We start from the raw sequence: 12,213 nt of genomic DNA on the forward strand, positions 1-12,213 counted from the left end.
CCACCTCCTCCTCCTCCACTTCCTCTCCCACCTCCTCCACCTCCACCTCCTCCTCCTCCCCCTCCACCTCCTCCTCCTCTCCCACCCCCTCCTCCTCCTCCCCCTCCTCCTCCTCCTCCCTGGGCTATTTACCCTCCTCTCTCTCTGCAAATGTACACACATCTCCCTCACCATCAACCACCGTAGGAAAATTTACATAACGTTTTCTTTTTAATAGAGAATTTTTACACACACACACACACACACACACACACACACACACACACACACACACACACACACACACACACACACACACACACACTCACACACACACACACAACATGTCCTCAATACACACCTCCACCTTGTTTACCAATAGCCAGCTGGCCTCAGCCACCATGAAACCTCCCTCCTTCCTCCTTCCTCTCTCCTCCTTCCTCCCTCCTCATCCTTCCCTCCTCCCTCGTATGGCTCAGCCACCATGAAACCTCCCTCCTTCCTCCTTCCTCTCTCCTCCTTCCTCCTTCCTCCTCCTCCTTCCTCCTCCCTCGTATGGCTCAGCCACCATGAAACCTCCCTCCTTCCTCCTTCCTCTCTCCTCCTTCCCTTCCTTCCTCCTCCTCCTTCCTCCTCCCTCGTATGGCTCAGCCACCATGAAACCTCCCTCCTTCCTCCTTCCTCCTCCCTCCTCCTTCCTCCTTCCTCCTCCTCCTCCTTCCTCCTTCCTCCTCCTCCTCCTTCCTCCTTCCTCCCTCCCAGCACACAACGCCCACCTCCCAATTTGTCCCCACTTCCCTCAATCACCATGGGAAAAAGTCCCCTCAGCGAACAGCGACAGATCAACGCGCGTACGTCGGACTCAATCTTCTCCACACACACACACACACACACAGTCACACACACACACACACACACACACACACACACACACACTCACACACACACACACACACACACACACACACCAGCTGGGAGCGAGGTTAACAAACGAAGCAACATTGTTTTGATGATGGCAGAGATCTGGGTGGGTTGTGGCCACGTCAGATATCACTGTGGTACGACGAGGAATAGTGATAGTGTGTGGGGAGGCACGCGCGCGTGCACGTGCGTGTGAGTGAGTGAGACGGGATGGGGAGGAAGGGGTGTAGTCTGAGACGGTGTGGGTGTGGTGTGGTGTGTGTGGTGTGGTGTGGTTGTGGTGTGGTGTGGTGTGTGTGGTGTGGTGTGGTGTGGTGTGTGTGGTGTGGTGTGGTGTGGTGTGGTGTGGTGTGGTGTGGTGTGGTGTGGTGTGTGTGGTGTGGTGTGGTGTGGGTGGTGTGGTGTGGTGTGGTGTGGCGTGGTGTGTGTGTGTGTGTGTGCAGAGTGGATGGTGAGGTGACTTGCTGTGTGGATGGTGAAGGTGACCTGCGTGTGGATGGTGAGGTGCCCTGCCGAGTGGATGGTGAGGTGACCTGCCGTGTGATGGTGAGGTGACCTGGCCGTGTGGATGTGAGGTGACCTGCCGTGTGGATGGTGAGGTGACCTCCGTGTGGATGGGAGGTGACCTGCAGTGTGGATGGTGAAGTGACCTGCCGTGTGGATGTGAGGTGGCCTGCTGTGGATGGTGAGGTGACCTGGAGTGTGGATGGTGAGGTGGACCTGCCGGTGGATGGTGAGGTGACCAGCCGTGTGGATGGTGAGGTGACCTGCCGTGTGATGGTGAGGTGACCTGCAGTGTGGATGTGAGGTGACCTGGAGTGTGGATGGTGAGTGACCTGCCGTGTGGATGGTGAGGTGACTGCCGTGTGGATGTGAAGTGACCTGCCGTGTGGATGGGAGGTGACCTGCCGTGTGGAGGGTGAGGTGACCTGCAGTGTGGATGTGAGGTGACCTGGAGTGTGGATGGTGAAGTGACCTGCCGTGTGGATGGGAGGTGACCTGCAGTGTGGATGGTGAGGTGACCTGCAGTGTGGATGGGAGGTGACCTGCCGTTGTGGATGTGAGGTGACCTGCCGTGTGGATGGTGAGGTGACCTGCCGTGTGGATGTGAGGTGACCTGCCGTGAGGATGGTGAGGTGACCTGCCGTGTGGAATGGTGAGGTGACCTGCCGTGTGGATGGTGAGGTCACCTGCCGTGTGGATGGTGAGGTGACCTGCCGTGTGGATGGTGAGGTGACCTTGCTGTGTGGATGGTGAGGTGACCTGCAGTGTGGATGTGAGGTGACCTGCAGTGTGGATGGTGAGGTGACCTGCCGTGTGGATGGTGAGGTGACCTGCCGTGTGGATGGTGAGGTGACCTGCCGTGTGGATGGTTGAGGTGACCTGCCGTGTGGATTGTGAGGTGACCTGCAGTGTGGATGGTGAGGTGACCTGGAGTGTGGATGGTGAGGTGACCTGGCCGTGTGGATGGTGAGGTGACCTGCAGTGTGGATGGTGATGGTGACCTGCCGTGTGGATGGTGAGGTGACCTGCCGTGTGGATGGTGAGGTGACCTGCCGTGTGGATGGTGGAGGTGACCTGCCGTGTGGAATGGTGAGGTGACCTGCCGTGTGGATGGTGAGGTGACCTGCCGTGTGGATGGTGAAGGTGACCTGCGTGTGGATGGTGAGGTGGCCTGCTGTGTGGATGGTGAGGTGACTGCCGTGTGGATGGTGAGGTGACCTGCCGTGTGGATGGTGAAGTGACCTGCCGTGTGGATGGTGAGGTGACTGCCGTGTGGATGGTGAGGTGGCCTGCCGTGTGGATGGTGAGGTGACCTTGCCGTGTGGATGGTGAGGTGACTTGCTGTGTGGATGGTGAGGTGACTTGCTGTGTGGATGGTGAGGTGACCTGCAGTGTGGATGGTGAGGTGACCTGCCGTGTGGATGGTGAGGTGGCCTGCTGTGTGGATGGTGAGGTGGACCTGCCGTGTGGATGGTGAGGTGGCCTGCCGTGTGGATGGTGATGTGACCTGCCGTGTGGATGGTGAGGTGACCTGCCGTGTGGATGGTGAGGTGACCTGCGTGTGGATGGTGAGGTGACTGCCGTGTGGATGGTGAAGTGACCTGCCGTGTGATGGTGAGGTGACCTTGCCGTGTGGATGGTGATGGTGACCTGCCGTGTGGAATGGTGAGTGGCCTGCTGTGTGGATGGTGAGGTGACCTGCCAGTGGATGGTGAGGTGGCCTGCCGTGTGGATGGTGAAGTGACCTGCCGTGTGGATGGTGAGGTGACCTGCCGTGTGGATGGTGAGGTGACCTGCCGTGTGGATGGTGAAGTGACCTGCCGTGTGGATGTGAAGTGACCTGCCGTGTGGATGGTGAGTGACCTGCCGTGTGGAATGGTGAGGTGACCTGCCGTGTGGATGTGAGGTGACCTGCCGTGTGGATGTGAGGTGACCTGCCGTGTGATGGTGAGGTGACCTCCGTGTGGATGGTGAGGTGGCCTGCCGTGTGGATGGTGAGGTGGACCTGCCGTGTGGATGGTGAGGTGACTGCCGTGTGGATGGTGAGGTGACCTGCCGTGGTGGATGGTGAGGTGACTGCCGTGTGGATGGTGAGGTGACCTGCCGTGTGGATGTGAGGTTGACCTGCCGTGTGGATGGTGAAGGTGACCTGCGTTGTGGATGGTGAGGTGGCCTGCTGTGTGGATGGTGAGGTGGACCTGCCGTGTGGATGTGAGGTGACCTGCCGTGTGGACGGTGAGGTGACCTCCGTGTGGATGTTGAGGTGACCTGCCGTGTGGATGGTGAGGTGACCTGCCGTGTGATGGTGAGGTGACCAGCCGTGTGGATGGTGAGGTGACCTGGCCGTGTGGATGGTGAAGTGACCTGCCGTGTGATGGTGAGTGGCCTGCTGTGTGGATGGTGAGGTGACCTGCCGTGGTGGATGGTGAGGTGACCTGCCGTGTGGATGTGAGGTGGCCTGCTGTGTGGATGGTGAGGTGACCTGCCGTGTGATGGTGAGGTGGCCTGCCGTGTGGATGGTGAAGTGACCTGCCGTGTGGATGTGAGGTGGACCTGCCGTGTGGATGGAGAGGTGACCTGCCGTGTGGATGGTGAGGTGACCTGCCGTGTGGATGGTGAAGTGACCTGCCGTGTGGATGGTGAGGTGACCTGGCCGTGTGGATGGTGAGGTGGCCTGCCGTGTGGATGGAGAGGTGACCTGCGTGTGGATGGTGAGTGACCTGCCGTGTGATGGTGAGGTGACCTGCCGTGTGGATGGTGGAGGTGACCTGCCGTGTGGATGGTGAGGTGACCTGCCGTGTGGATGGTGAGGTGACCTGCAGTGTGGATGGTGAGGTGGCCCTGCCGAGTGGATGGTGAGGTGGACCTGCAGTGTGGATGGTGAGGTGACCTGCCGTTGTGGATGGTGAGGTTGACCTGCCGTGTGGATGGTGAGGTGGCCTGCCGTGTGGACGGTGAGGTGACCTGCCGTGTGGACGGTGAGGTGACCTGCTGTGTGGATGGTGAAGGTGACCTGCCGTGGTGGATGGTGAGGTGACCTGCCGTGTGGATGTGAGGTGACCTGCCGTGTGGATGGTGAGGTGACCTGCCGTGTGGATGGTGAGGTGACCTGCCGTGTGGATGGAGAGGTGACCTGCCGTGTGGAATGGTGAGGTGACCTGCCGTGTGGATGGTGAAGTGACCTGCCGTGTGGATGGTGAGGTGACCTGCGTGTGGATGGTGAGGTGACCTCCGTGTGGATGGTGAGGTGACCTGCCCTTTCGTCCTCACCCCCACGTGCCTCCCCCAGGGTGCAGGGGCGCAGCCATCCCATACCACTGCTTGTTGCCAGGCCATCTCCCCCCCCCCCCCCCTCGCTCATAAAACCCCTCCCCCAACTCATAACCCCCTCCTCCGACTCATAACCCTCCTCCAGACTCATAACCCCCTCCTCCGACTCACAACCCCCTCCCCCAGACTCATAACCCCCTCCTCCGACTCATAACCCCCTCCCCCAACTCATAAAACCCCTCCTCCAGACTCATAACCCCTCCCCCAGACTCATGTACCTCTTCCCCAACTCATAACCCCCTCCTCCAGACTCATAACCCCATCCTCCAGACTCATAACCCCCTCCTCTGACTCATAACCCCCTCCCCCAGACTCATAACCCCCTCCTCCAGACTCATAACCCCTCCCCCAGACTCATAACCCCCTCCCCCAGACTCATAACCCCCTCCCCCAGACTCACAACCCCCTCCCCCTTCACTGTGACTCATGCATGACTCTTCCTAAGACTCATAACCCCGCCCCGCCACCCTCACCGACTCATGACCCCTTCCCCCACACTGATGGCCCCCTTCCTTCTAATTCATGAGCACCCCCTCCCCTCCCCTCCTCCTCCTCCCCCTCCTCCTCCTCCTTCCTCTTCCTCCTCCTCCTCCTCCTCCTCCCCCTCCTCCTCCTCCTCCTCCCCCTCCTCCTCCTCCCCCTCCACCTCCTCCACTTCCTCTCCCACCTCACACAACAAAACACCCACACACACACCACATACCACACACACACACACACACACACACACACACACACACACTTCATACACACCATTTACCTCCTTCAAACCCCTTCCAGGCATCGCTTTCCCATCTCTCTCTCTCTCTCTCTCTCTCTCTCTCTCTCTCTCTCTCTCTCTCTCTCTCTCTCTCTCTCTCTATTGGTGGAGGAGGAAAGGTGGGGTGTGGGGGAGTGGGAGGGAGGGAAGGGAGGGGGGGTGTGTAGGTATGTGTGGGTGTGGGTTTGTCACACTCACCCACACATACACAGAGTAACTTGCAAAAATAACATTTCCATTCAAGACGTGTTCCCATCTCCCCATCACTGGAGGGAGGGGGAGGCGTGGGAGGAGGCGTGGGGGTGGGAGGCGCGCATCCGTGGTGAAGGGAGGAAAGACATGGGGGAGGAAAAATATATATATGAAATGTACAGAGATGAAGAAGAAGAAGAAGAGGTTTTTATCACATGGACGAGTCTTTGGCCATGCTGTGCCTCAAAGTGATTCGGTGGGCACCATTCTCCTTCACTCAGGGTGATTCGGTGGGCACCACCATCTTCACTCAGGGTGATTCGGTGGGCACCACTATCCTTCACTCAGGGTGATTCAGTGGGCACCACCATCCTTCACTCAAGGTGATTCGGTGGGCACCGTCCTTCACTCAGGGTGATTCAGAGGAACGTGGTCCCTCGCTCAGGGTGATTCGGTGGGCATCACCATCCTTCACTCAGGTGATTCGGTGGGCACCACCATCCTTCAGTCAGGGTGATTCGGTGGGCAACACCATCCTTCACTCAAGGTGATTCGGTGGGCACCATCCTTCACTCAAGGCGATTTAGTGGGCACCATCCTTCACTCAAGGTGATTCAGTGGGCACCATCCTCCTTCACTCAGAGTGATTCAGTGGGCACCATTCTCCTTCACTCAGAGTGACTCAGTGGGCACCATCCTTCACTCAGGGTGATTCGGTGGGCACCACCATCCTTCACTCAACGTGATTTAGAGGAACGTGGTCCCTCACTCAGGGTGATTCGGTGCGCACCACCATCCTTCACTCAGGGTGATTCGGTGGGCACTACCATCCTTCACTCAAGGTGATTCGGTGGGCACCATCATCCTTCACTCAGGGTGATTCAGAGGAACGTGGTCCCTCACTCAGGGTGATTCGGTGAGCACCACCATTCTCCTTCACTCAAGGTGATTCACTGGGCACCACTATCCTTCACTCAGGGTGATTCGGTGGGCACCACCATCCTTCACTCAAGGTGATTCAGTGAGCACCATCCTTCACTCAAGGTGATTCAGTGGGCACCATCCTCCTTCACTCAAGGTGATTCGGTAGGCACCACCATCCTTCACTCAGGGTGATTCAGAGGGCGTGGCCCCTCACTCTGGGTGATTCGGTGGGCACCACCATCCTTCACTCAGGGTGATTCGGTGGGCACCATTCTCCTTCACTCAGGATGATTCGGTGGGCACCATCCTTCACTCAGGGTGATTCGGTGGGCAACACCATCCTTCACTCAAGGTGATTCGGTGGGCACCACCATCCTTCACTCAAGGTGATTCGGTGGGCAACACCATCCTTCACTCAGGGTGATTCGGTGGGCACTACCATCCTTCACTCAGGGTGATTCGGTGGGCAACACCATCCTTCACTCAAGGTGATTCGGTGGGCACCACCATCCTTCACTCAGGGTGATTCGGTGGGCAACACCATCCTTCACTCAAAGTGATTCGGTGGGCACCACCATCTTTCACTCAGGGTGATTCGGTGGGCAACACCATCCTTCACTCAAAGTGATTCGGTGGGCAACACCATCCTTCACTGAGGGTGATTCGGTGGGCACCACCATCCTTCACTCAAGGTGATTCGGTGGGCACCACCATCCTTCACTCAGGGTGATTCGGTGGGCGTGGCCCCTCACTCTGGGTGATTCGGTAGGCACCACCATCCTTCACTCAGGGTGATTCGGTGGGCGTGGCCCCTCACTCTGGGTGATTCGGTAGGCACCACCATCCTTCACTCAAGGTGATTCGGTGGGCACCACCATCCTTCACTCAGGGTGATTCGGTGGGCGTGGCCCCTCACTCAGGGTGATTCGGTGGGCGTGGCCCCTCACTCAGGGTGATTCGGTAGGCACCACCATCCTTCACTCAAGGTGATTCGGTGGGCACCACCATCCTTCACTCAGGGTGATTTAGAGGGCGTGGCCCCTCACTCAGGGTGATTCGGTGGGCACCACCATCCTTCACTCAGGGTGATTCGGTGGGCACCACCATCCTTCACTCAAGGTGATTCGGTGGGCACCACCATCCTTCGCTCAGGGTGATTCGGTGGGCAGCATCATCCTTCACTCAGGGTGCTTCGGTAGGCAACACCATCCTTCACTCAGGGTGATTCGGTGGGCACCACCATCCTTCACTCAAGGTGATTCGGTGGGCACCATCCTTCACTCAAGGTGATTCGGTGGGCACCACCATCCTTCACTCAGGGTGATTCGGTGGGCAACACCATCCTTCACTCAGGGTGATTCGGTGGGCACCACCATCCTTCACTCAGGGTGATTCGATGGGCAACACCATCCTTCACTCAGGGTGATTCGGTGGGCACCACCATCCTTCACTCAAGGTGATTCGGTGGGCACCACCATCCTTCACTCAAGGTGATTCGGTGGGCATCACCATCCTTCACTCAAGGTGATTCGGTGGGCAACACCATCCTTCACTCAGGGTGATTCGGTGGGCAACACCATCCTTCACTCAGGGTGATTCGGTGGGCACCACCATCCTTCACTCAAGGTGATTCGGTGGGCACCATCCTTCACTCAAGGTGATTCGGTGGGCACCACCATCCTTCACTCAGGGTGATTCGGTGGGCAACACCATCCTTCACTCAGGGTGATTCGGTGGGCACCACCATCCTTCACTCAGGGTGATTCGATGGGCAACACCATCCTTCACTCAGGGTGATTCGGTGGGCACCACCATCCTTCACTCAAGGTGATTCGGTGGGCACCACCATCCTTCACTCAAGGTGATTCGGTGGGCATCACCATCCTTCACTCAAGGTGATTCGGTGGGCAACACCATCCTTCACTCAGGGTGATTCGGTGGGCAACACCATCCTTCACTCAGGGTGATTCGGTGGGCACCACCATCCTTCACTCAGGGTGATTCGGTGGGCAACACCATCCTTCACTCAGGGTGATTCGGTGGGCACCACCATCCTTCACTCAAGGTGATTCGGTGGGCACCACCATCCTTCACTCAAGGTGATTCGGTGGGCATCACCATCCTTCACTCAAGGTGATTCGGTGGGCACCACCATCCTTCACTCAGGGTGATTCGGTGGGCTACGTGAGCTGTATGGGCAGGTGGGCCGTCTACGTCGCTCCTCCTTTTCACTCAAGTCTTTCCACTCAATATGGTCATCCCAGTGTCAACACATGAGCCTGTTTGACTAGGCTGGGTCTGCATGACCTGTGGTCTACCACAAGGTATGTGACGAAGACCATCCACTGTCTCACTAGGCTGGGTCTGCATGACCTGTGGTCTACCACAAGGTATGTGACGAAGACCACCTACTGTCTCACTAGGCTGGGTCTGCATGACCTGTGGTCTACCACAAGGTATGTGACGAAGACCACCTACTGTCTCACTAGGCTGGGTCTGCATGACCTGTGGCCTACCACAAGGTACGTGACGAAGACCATCCACTCTCACTAGCCTGGGTCTGCATGACCTGTGGTCTACCACAAGGTACTTGACGAAGACCATCCACTGTCTCGCTAGCCTGGGTCTGCATGACCTGTGGTCTACCACAAAGCATTTAACGAAGACCACCTACTGTCTCACTAGCCTGGGTCTGCATGACCTGTGGTCTACCACAAGGTATGTGACGAAGACCACCTACTGTCTCACTAGGCTGGGTCTGCACGACCTGTGGCCTACCACAAGGTACGTGACGAAGACCATCCACTCTCACTAGCCTGGGTCTGCATGACCTGTGGCCCACCACAAGGTACTTGACGAAGACCATCCACTGTCTCGCTAAGCTGGGTCTGCATGACCTGTGGTCTACCACAAGGTACTTGACAAAGACCATCTACTATCTCACTAGCCTGGGTCTGCACGACCTGCGGCCTACCATAAGGCATTCAACGAAGACCATCCACTGTCTCACTAGGCTGGGTCTGCATGACCTGTGGCCTACCACAAGGTACTTGACGAAGACCATCCACTATCACACTAGGCTGGGTCTACATGACCTGTGGCCTACCATAAGGTACTCCACACGGACCATCTAACCAAAGACCCTCCAAAAGACGCTGTGGCTACTGGCCCTCCAACCCTCACCCACCCAGCTAAACAATTGAGTTGAGGGACACACAAGCGAACACCACTCCACATACTCCACTTATCCACTCATCCACTTAACCCGGGATATACACGTCTACCTCGCACTACACACGGATAAGACACACGGTATCCACCCGTGTTAACACGGTATCATTATACCTTGCTACGTTACGTTATGTTTATCTTATGTTCATTAAATTGGACCCCACATAATTATGATCTAAACATGAGCAATGTTCAACATCTGATGTAACGTTGTAACGTCCCATGACACTGGTTGTAACGTCACATGACACTGGTTGTAACGTCACATGACACTGGTTGTAACGTCACATGACGCTGGTTGTAACGTTCCATGACACTGGTTGTAACGTTCCATGACACTGGTTGTAACGTCCCATGACATTGGTTGTAACGTCACACGACATTGGTTGTAACGTCACATGACACTGGTTGTAACGTCCCATGACATTGGTTGTAACGTCCCATGACATTGGTTGTAACGTCACATGACACTGGTTGTAACGTCCCATGACATTGGTTGTAACGTCCCATGACATTGGTTGTAACGTCACATGACACTGGTTGTAACGTCACATGACACTGGTTGTAACGTTCCATGACACTGGTTGTAACGTCACACGACACTGGTTGTATCGTCACACGACAATGGTTGTAACGTCACATGACACTGGTTGTAACGTCACATGACACTGGTTGTAACGTCACATGACACTGGTTGTAACGTCCCATGACACTGGTTGTAACGTCACACGACATTGGTTGTAACGTCACACGACACTGGTTGTAACGTCCCATGACACTGGTTGTAACGTCCCATGACACTGGTTGTAACGTCACATGACACTGGTTGTAACGTCCCATGACACTGGTTGTAACGTCACATGACACTGGTTGTAACGTCACACGACATTGGTTGTAACGTCACACGACATTGGTTGTAACGTCACACGCCACTGGTTGTATCGTCACACGACAATGGTTGTAACGTCACATGACACTAGTTGTAACGTCCCATGACACTGGTTGTAACGTCACATGACACTGGTTGTAACGTCACATGACACTGGTTGTAACGTCACACGACACTGGTTGTAACGTCCCATGACACTGGTTGTAACGTCACATGACACTGGTTGTAACGTCCCATGACACTGGTTTTAACGTCACATGACACTGGTTGTAACGTCACATGACACTGGTTGTAACGTCCCATGACACTGGTTGTAACGTCCCATGACACTGCTTGTAACGTCCCATGACACTGGTTGTAACGTCCCATGACACTGGTTGTAACGTCACATGACACTTGTTGTAACGTCACATGACACTGGTTGTAACGTCACATGATACTGGTTGTAACGTTCCATGACACTGGTTGTAACGTCACATGACACTGGTTGTAACGTTCCATGACACTGGTTGTAACGTCACATGACACTGGTTGTAACGTCACATGACACTGGTTGTAACGTCCCATGACACTGGTTGTAACGTCCCATGACACTGGTTGTAACGTCACATGACACTGGTTGTAACGTCCCATGACACTGGTTGTAACGTCACATGACATTGGTTGTAACGTCCCATGACACCGGTTGTAACGTCCCATGACACTGGTTATAACGTCCCATGATACTGGTTGTAACCTCCCATGACACTTGTTGTAACGTCACATGACACTGGTTGTAACGTCCCATGACACTGGTTGTAGCGCCACATGACACTGGTTGTAACGTCCCATGACACTGGTTGTAACGTCACATGACACTGGTTGTAACGTCCCATGACACTGGTTGTAACGTCCCATGACACTGGTTGTAACGTCACATGACACTGGTTGTTACGTCCCATGACACTGGTTGTAACGTCCCATGACACTGGTTGTAACGTCCCATGACACTGGTTGTAACGTCACATGACACTGGTTGTAACGTCCCATGACACTGGTTGTAACGTCACATGACACTGGTTGTAACGTCACATGACACTGGTTGTAACGTCCCATGACACTGCTTGTAACGTCACATGACACTGCTTGTAACGTCCCATGACACTTGTTGTAACGTCACATGACACTGGTTGTAACGTCCCATGACACTGGTTGTAACGTCACATGACACTGGTTGTAACGTTCCATGACACTGGTTGTAACGTCCCGTGACACTGGTTGTAACGTCACATGACACTGGTTGTAACGTCCCATGACACTGGTTGTAACGTCACATGACACTGGTTGTAACGTCCCATGACACTGGTTGTAACGTCCCATGACACTGGTTGTAACGTCCCATGACACTGCTTGTAACGTCACATGACACTGGTTGTCACATCCCATGACACTGGTTGTAACGCTCCATGACACTGGTTGTAACGTCCCATGACACTGGTTGTAA

This window comes from Panulirus ornatus, chromosome 41, assembly GCF_036320965.1.
Source record: "Panulirus ornatus isolate Po-2019 chromosome 41, ASM3632096v1, whole genome shotgun sequence".
NCBI lineage: Eukaryota > Metazoa > Arthropoda > Malacostraca > Decapoda > Palinuridae > Panulirus > Panulirus ornatus.